We start from the raw sequence: 9,372 nt of genomic DNA, 5'->3' as shown, positions 1-9,372 counted from the left end.
CAATCATCTTTTTAATTTAAACCATGAACTAAAATAATACATTAAAAAAATATGCAAAATCTATTTAATTCATATGTTGCATGCCCAAAAACCTTATAAAATTAAGAAAAATGTTCGAAAATATATGCTTTAATAGGTTATAGGTTAGTGACCTGTGTGCTAAACAGGAGAAAATTATATAAAAAAACATCAATTATAAATATATGTTAATATATTATAAATTTTGTATTTATATGAACAAATAATTTTATATAAATGTTATGTTTTTGAAATGTATCCAAAAATGGAATGTGTAAAAGTCATACCTAATAATTATAATCTTATGAAACTATTTCATTACTTAACTACTCAATTTCTTTAAGAATTATCAAATAAGAATGCAAGTATTGTTATGATCCTTAAACTCTTCTTGTTTTAGCCTATCACATTTAAATACAATCGTATAAAATAATATAAAGACACTCAACTGAATGTTTATGAATCCACTTGTTGACACCATTACCATAAAAAGAAAAAATCAATCACAAAGTAAAAATAAAATTAGAAATAAAAAATATATATGTGTCAAAATTTGAGAAATCTTAAAATTACTTAGTAATTTGGTTAAGTTTAATTTGTCTGAAAGTATTAAAATCTCGTAACAATAATATTACATAAGAAGTTTATAAACGTATTAAAATACAATTATTCAAATATTGATATTGATATGTAATTAAAGAAATCATTATTGTTAGTCAAATCAACTATTAAATGTTTGTCATAGTTATATTAATTATACATCTATATACCGATAAATAACAATATAATTATGGTAATACTTTGTATAATTTATTAAAAGGTTAAAAGCTACAATATAACTTATTGGCCATTCAAAAAAAACTAAAATATACTGAAATTCTATAAGACCTAAAAACAAAACTATAAATAATAATGCGATAGTAGCCCAGTCACAAACTTCACATATTGACTCAAGCCACAACTAACCAACAGTTCCATTATGGGAAAAGTTTTTGGCTTTTATGTCATCAAAACTAACAAACTTCAATCCATACAAGTGTCCTTCAAATTCGTAGGAATTTGACAGGTGGGTTTTGGCTGTGAAACAAAGCTTGTGTGGACAGTCAATGTATTTGTAAGTCGACATATTGGCTCCAAGAGAAGCCTTCTTTACTACAGATCAATTCTCACCAAGCCATGCATCATGCTTCGGGATGCATGGCTTCCTTACATATGCTTGCATTCTATTACCCTGAAACATTATTATTAACATTAGTAGAAAATTGTATGAAAATTTGTAGGTTCCCTGGATGGATCTGCACGGGATATCTCAATCCACACAGGTGCGGAATCCCTGCGTAGGTCGTTACGAGTGTAGAACACGAATCAAACAAACACACGATACGAATAAACAAACACGTTATATTATAACCGAAACACGTGATATGAATCACTGAATACAAGAAACTCTCTGGTTTACACGTTACACACGATATCACGATCTATATCTAATCATCTCAAACCAGCCGTAACCTAGCATATATATTCACGACAACTTCGCCTGGCATGTTCAGGCGAAGTTGTCCATAACTTCGCTTGACTAACAAGTTCGCCTGATAAGCGAACTTGTCAGTAACTTCGCTTAAACATAAACAAAACACAATTAACATTACAGACTCGATTACAGACACTAGACTATGAACTACTGACATTATGCACCAACAGACTCCCCCTTGGCAGTAGCTTCATGTCTTGATCTTCAAGCACGTGTCTTGTAATCTTCAATCTCTTGGTCTTCATGCATGTACTCCTTCTCTCACGCATACCGTGACTACTCGCTGATATTTCCTCGCTTCGTCTTTCCAAGGAGGAATATAAAATATCTTCTTTTCATTTAACACCTGCAGATCAGCTTTCGATAAATTAACAAGATGCATCGGATCATACACTCTTAGCACTTCTTGTTCGTCTTCGTCTTCCATCACGGCTTCAGCAGTCTGGCAATCCACATACCACCATTTAAGATCTTTCAACACATCTTGAGGCATAGTCTTCATTGGAACCTCTTTCATGCATCGAATCGGTTTGTACTTCATTACCATCCATGGCTTGCCATCTGCTCTCATTCCTCTTTCTTTATCTTCCACTAGCTTTCCCTTCTGTGGCTTTAATAACTCAAACTTCTTTTCTTTAATACTTTCTTTCCACACGATTTTCCCAATAACTCTCGCCATGTTGTCGTCGCTTTTATTAATCAACCTCAATCTAGCCAAATCCTTCACCTCACATTCAGGCAATGTATTGAGAGACCTCAACGTCCTCTTAAAGTATTGGATCCCATCATATCTTTTCACCACGAACACTTTTAGCTGTTCATCATATAGCCAACAGATAATTCCTTTCTTCGACTCAGCGTACCCTTTAATATTATAACTTTTCTTGAACATTGTAGGTACCACTGGCTTCTTCGTTTTGATAAACCAATGAGCATAGCCTTCCTTCCGTCTAGGCTTCTCTTTCCATTCTGTATTATCGACTACTGTATCTTCACATACATTCGACTTCTCAACGGTTGGAAGCTCATGTTCAACATTCTCCTCTACAATTTCACTTTCTTCAACATCATCTTCTATCACTATCTGTGCACCAATCTTCTCAATTTCTTCTAATGGCAGCACATCATCATCACACACATCATCAACATCTAACATATCATCATCCAACTCCTTCAAGGCATCGATCACATCATCTCCCATCTCCTCGTCATCTACCATCACCACCTCATCACCACCAGAACCGCCAGCTGCACCTTCAGACTCCCCCTGAGCTGTGGAGTCCCAAGAGCTTGAGTAGTTCTTGGCAACTCACCACCTGCACCTTTCGATGCATTGGGATCATTGTCTCTGTCATTCTTCTTCTTTGTCCTGAGCTCGTCGCCTTTACAGCTCGTCTCCCCCTGAGATGCCAAGAACTCCTTCATAGCATCTATAATTTTTCCATGTTCAACCAGGAGGGACGACTGCAGCTGATTCTCTGCCACTAGGCTCTGAATAGCCTGGGTCTGGATAAGATTGATCCTAGATTGCTCTGCCACGACCCGTTCCAGTGCAGCTATTCTCTCCGAGTCTGATAGGGTTGCATCAAAATCGAACCCCATATGTGATATATCTTGAGCGTACTGAGGAGGGATTTCAAATGTAATCGGGACATCAGAAGCAGGCGTAACCGCAGGTGGTATCATACCTGATAACCCTGCAGTTGCAACGACTGTCGACTCAACAAATTGTGCAACCACCTCTGAAGGAGTAAGAGTTGGAGATGGTAAAGACACAATCTCCGGAGTCGTCAGCTGGAAAGTAGTGGGTGGGATGCCGAAAGAAGATGAAGTAGCCACCACGGGAACATCCGCGCGCTTAAACTTGTAACTTGTACTGATGTAGGGACACTCGACATACCGGACAGTGCGGGTGGAGCGAAACGTACTACTCTTGAACTCTCACCTGCTCCCATACCTGCACCTGTCCTGTCCCGTCTCGATCTTCGAATCAACTGATGAATGTCTTCTTCTTCTTCTGACTCACTGTCGTCATCTGTCCTCTTTCTCTTCCCATACGTCCTCTCTTGAGTCACCATCATACGTCTGGCCTCATCCATTACATCATCAAAATCTGAGTCAGCCACCGTCGTAGCTGCTCTAGTAACATGCACAGTCGAAGCACGTTCAACCGGAACCTGAACGTTCTCCTCTGGATCCACCCGATCCATATCAAAGAATCCTTGACCACCAAATTCTGCGTCAAGGTCCACATTCTCCTCCGGTGACACAACAGGAGCAGCAGGTATAGCTTGAGGTGCTCCTGCCTGTTGTGGTGCCGGGTACCTAAACTCATCCCCTCGAGCAGGCACATACTCCGGGTTGATTAAGTACCCAAAGAGTGGAGTATGGCGAGGACGAAGTTCAGGCTTGCTCCTAGCACTCGAAGTTCTGCATTGGGCGAAGATACGTTTGTTCACACTTTCCACGTATCTGATAGGGCGACGTTGAGGCAACGTGGGAGCCACATGATTCAAGATCATTTGAAGAAATCTTGGATACATGAGGAATCTCTCACGTGCCATCGCCCTTCTCTGACGATCAATTTCATAGAAGACCATCTGACTAAAGCTATAGCGCTTATTATATGTCAGAGCAGTCATTGCTGACTGCATGGTCGCGCCCATTCCGTCAGTGCCCGCCTTCCTCCCTGACATGCAGACAATCATTACGTGCATGAGGAAGCGCCACTGATCGAGCAAGAAACCTTTACTTCTCTGAGTATCGCCTAATGGACCAGAATAGCCCATTCGGAGAAACGCTCCATCACGGAATGTGACATTCATGGCAAAACGAGGTATACTATATTCATTACGTAACAAGTAAACGATAAATCGGTTAATTCGTAGTGCTTAAACGAGTAACCGACCGATACTAATTATGACCGTATACATACTGAGGGGTCATATACGAGTTATATATATGTTATAGAGGCTAACATATTGATATTTAGGCCTCGGTACGTTTAAAACTCTTTAAACGAAAAAGGTTTCGTTTATCGATACGCTATAAGCTTAAACGCAATCGTTAATGTCAAAACAAGCATTGTAGCATCCGTTAAGCCGAAAAAGATTTATAAAACACTTATATGACATGTTCTAAGCAATCCGTGAAAATATTTTGGAATTTTACAACGAGTCAGTACGTTTTTCTTATTTTACAAAAATAAGCTGAAAAACACGCGTTTTTGCGCTATTTCTCATACCCGAATTAATTTTCTTGCGAAAAACCGGACCCGAACTAAATTTGAAATGGGCTTTTCATGTTTGGGCTTGTATGTATAATTTAATGGGCCAAAACAGCCCATTAAGGGCTTCTAAAGAGTTCCGATCGGAAATCCACCAAACTATACATTTCTTTTTTTTACATAACTTCATTCTTAAGTTTTTTTTTCATTCATTCTAATTTACAAAACATTTGAAGTCCAGCAGCTCTAACCTCTGTTCTCTCAACTCCCTTTCAAAAACCCTAAGGTAAGATCAAAGTTTATAAAGATTTAATCAAGTTTGATGCATATAATTAATATATAAACATGTTTTAGTTAGTTTTAAACATGTTTAACCATCCAAAAACCCTAAAAATCAAGTAAAATTATGTTTTGATGTTAAACATGTTTACAAACCAGGAACATATACTTTTTTGGTCAAAAACGCGGATTAGAACATGAATACAACGTTTTTACGGTTAGAAAGTTCGGTTTGAACCCAAAACCGAAACCCTAATTATCAAGGCTGTTACATGGATGATTTATGCTTGGTTTGATGTTATATGATATGTAGATATACTGAGTTTGCAACCCGAGACCCGGAAAGTCGTTTAAGCTAGCAAAATTCATCGAAAACCGACAAGGTAAACCCGTAATACTCGTTTAGGGGCTGTTTAGTATTAGGTTGTGACGTGCTTGTTGTTAGCTTGTGAAAATTTGCAGGGAAATTAGGGATCATATAAATGAGTCCCTGTTCAAATTTGGTAATTTTTCGATAAACGGAGAATATTTGGTGAATTTATTCCCGTTTATGAGCGTTTATTTGGGAAAAATAGCTAAACATATTGAAAAATTATGAAACTTGGTTTTGGAGTTTAATATGTGATGGTAAGATCACTGGTAAAGTTTGGGAATCATTGGAAATGCCTAAGTATGGTTTGTTCGATCATGGCTTAACCGAATTTTAACAGCCGAAAAACGCACAAAAAGGCATTTTGTCAAAAGAGTTAGGTTCTGGAAATTTTGCAGGGGCTATGTAATAACATTGAGGTCATTGGTAAAAATTATCGGATTTTTCGGAGGTCGTTTGATATAAACGGGCCATTTATTACACGATTATAACCTATTAAATGAATTTTTATAAATAAATAAATAATCATAAAATTTCTGAAAATATTTTTATAAAATTCTCCATGTCTTAATGTATTTTTACAAAAATTTTCATAATTTATATATAAGTACATATTTAGTTAGGATTAATTAAAGATTTAAATTATAATTGTTTTAACGAAACCGGCAGTTTTGTGTTTAACGGACTGACTGGTATGTCAAAATGTCAAAAGTGGTCAAATATCATATTTTTGAATGATATTAATAAAAACAAACTTTTTACGAGAATTCCGGACAATTCGGGTGCATTGTGCGCGTTTTGTATAATCAAACCCGTGTGAAAACGGAAACGAGCCCTGCAATCAAACCAGATACCGAAACTTTAAAATTCTATCATAAATCAACTTATTTTATCAATCAATATATTTAATTAAGTTTTATGTGATCTTACCTAATCCCGAAACGTATAAACGATCAACTGAGCTAGGCTCGGAAAACGGTGAAACTGAGCCAAATCCAGTTTTAAACATTTCATAGTATACAACGTCACAATCTAAGACTATGGTCATGTTCTGGGCCTAACAGCTATACCCAGATTATCTATACAGCCCGACTTAGCTTAAACACTGTACTAGTAATAACAATACGATACCGTTTATAGGAATCAGGCTATAAACGAGCCATCTGACTATTTGATACGTGATTTCTGTGCGAACTACGATAAGGTGAGTTTCACGACCCCCACTTTCTAAACTGTTTTACGAACTTTTGGGGTGAAAAGCATGTTTACATAAACTGTTATACTTGAAAACGTGTGATGATGTGGATTATCTAAGTACTAACACTTGACAAGTCCCCACAAACACAAGTGATTAACTTCGTGCCGGTGGCGTGTGGATAGTACTATCGGTTTGACAAACCCAACTGTGACAGAGCCGGTGGGGTAAGCCGGAACATATGTAAAACCAGTTGCACATTGTCATTATATATTTACATACTGCTATGTGGTGTTAGACATAGTACATACATGGGGCAAAATTGGCTGTTAAATGCCAACAGGAGTGCATGGGCAGGAGAGGCCATGCAGTATAGCTCGTTTCGGTTTCACTTGTGGCTTAGTATAATGCATCATACACAGACATATATACATACACACTGTAAACTTTACGAACTCGTGTACTGATTTCATTGAAACTCGTGAAACTTGAAACTCACCAACTAGACGTAGTTGACCCGTTTTAACATGCTTTTCAGGTAAAGCAAAAGTGGAATGATTTGCTTACATGCTTGGTGTTAGGAAGAAAGTTGAATAGCTGTGAATAGACGCTGATATAATACTGTATAAGAAGCTCGTAAACCGGTTATGTGTTTTTCTCATCTAGTTTGTAAACTTAGTACCAACCCATGTATTATGATGTAAATTAGTTTATGAATTTCTTTATAAACAATGTTGTTGATACCAGTGTTGTCTGTTACATTCCCGTAATACGCTTCCGCAACTACCTAGTCGGGGTGTGACAGAAGTTGGTATCAGAGCCATTGGTTATAAAGAATTAGGATGTCCCTTAGGATACCCTAAGATAACCGTAGGCTCGATTAACTCTGGGAATAAAATAATATTAAATTATATACACGAATGATTCTCATGATGAACGCGAATGGACAAGTGGGTTATTATGGTCCGGAACATAATGACAGACTTGTTTGTACGAGGAAATTCGAGAAGAAGTTCGATAAACAGTTGAATAGGTAAAAACAGCAACATATGTGTATAAAATATAATAATAGATAAATATTTGTGTATATAAACGATTATTTGTACTTATGTGTATAAATACTTGCACGTATTTTACTATGATTAATATAGAAGGATATTATTCTTATCACTAATCATCGTGCAGGAATATGTCAAGATCTACTGATCGTGTACCTAATACCTTACCAACAAGGCCTGAGGAGGAGGAGGAGGATCCGGAAGAAGAAACTGAGGAGGAACCAGAGGAGATGGAAGAAGGTGCAGACGCGGTAATTCCTCGCGAGGTACCCGCAGATCAACCCGGCTTATCGGGTTACCGTTGTGACACTTATCCCCCTAGGGAATCCCCTAGGAATGTTGCAGGACAGGGAGCTACTAGTGCTTATCGTTCACCTGTTAGAGCACCCAGATCCCCTACTCCACCTGTACAGCATACACCAGTACCCCCACCCACTATTAGAAACCGTCAGACCGCTCGCATTTCAGTGCGTCCACCTGAGCACACTTCTCTCCCACCTCGATCTACGTACCATAGGGGAGAAACATCGCGTGTCCAGGTAACCGAGATACCTATTCCTACTTGGGGTTTACCCGCCCCGGTACCCGAGCCTCCTCGTTATTCTGATTCAGCATGGTTTGGTTTAGCGACTGATCAGCTTTTAGACCACTCACATTCTATAAATAACTTAAACCTGCATAGATATGATATGCAAGATCACATGCGATACATGCAGCAAGAAATCAGAATTGTGCAAAGATCCAGTGCTCACAGCCACGGGCGTCAGGATCGAGCGATGATACTACTGGGGGTATGCTTAACGGTTAATGCGGCCCTAGTGGCTGCTGTTGTTTGGTTGTGGTTCCATGTTGCAAAGAATAGATAGGACATAGTAGTTTAGCCGTATGTATATAGTCTTTTGATATCCCAAGCAGCATTTTATTACAGCGTGTTGGGCTGACTTGGGAGTTGTTTGTGGTTTAGTACTATTTCAAGAACTGGCCCTTATCTGGTTAAGTCTACATGTCACTTAGTGACAAATTTTGATACGCATATACAAGCGCTGGCCTATACCAGGTTAAGCCTATGCGCTAATTTTGGATGCATATGTACAGTAATGATTATAATTAATACAAACGTGTTTTCTTTGGCATAGTTATGTGCTGTGAAGGTGTAATATTGTAAAGTTGTGTTGATCATAGTGAAACGATATTGATTATTATATAATTGATTATTTTATAGAATGGCCCCGAGGAAAACAAACCCTTTGTCTGAGGCGGAAGTGGCCGCAATGATTGCTCGTCAACTACAAGCAGTGATACCAACAATTGTAACACAAGTCACTGCAAGCATACGTGCTAACAATACTGTTAATCAACCTACGAGCACCACCACGGCCACTGTTAATACACCTCCGCCGGACACTAACGTAGCCCTGGGTGTTACTACCCCGGTGAATATTGATAATGTCATAAATAATAATAACACTCTCCCAACTATGAATGTCACTGGGAACCCAGAACCTGTTGTGCACCCTGATAATATCCCGAACCCGAACCCTGTACCGGTTGTTAACACAACTAATAACGATAATACTCGGACCAATACCGATAATAATAATAACCGAGAACCCCCGCGTCAGGAGTACTCATACAAACAATTTACATCATGTAAACCGATTGAGTTTAAGGGTATTGAAGGACCTAGCGGAC

This window comes from Bidens hawaiensis, unplaced genomic scaffold, assembly GCF_021521415.1.
Source record: "Bidens hawaiensis isolate Kalapana, Puna unplaced genomic scaffold, B.hawaiensis_p1.1 tig00001961_1, whole genome shotgun sequence".
Classification (NCBI taxonomy): domain Eukaryota; kingdom Viridiplantae; phylum Streptophyta; class Magnoliopsida; order Asterales; family Asteraceae; genus Bidens; species Bidens hawaiensis.
Note: the sequence above shows the minus strand (reverse complement) of the source record.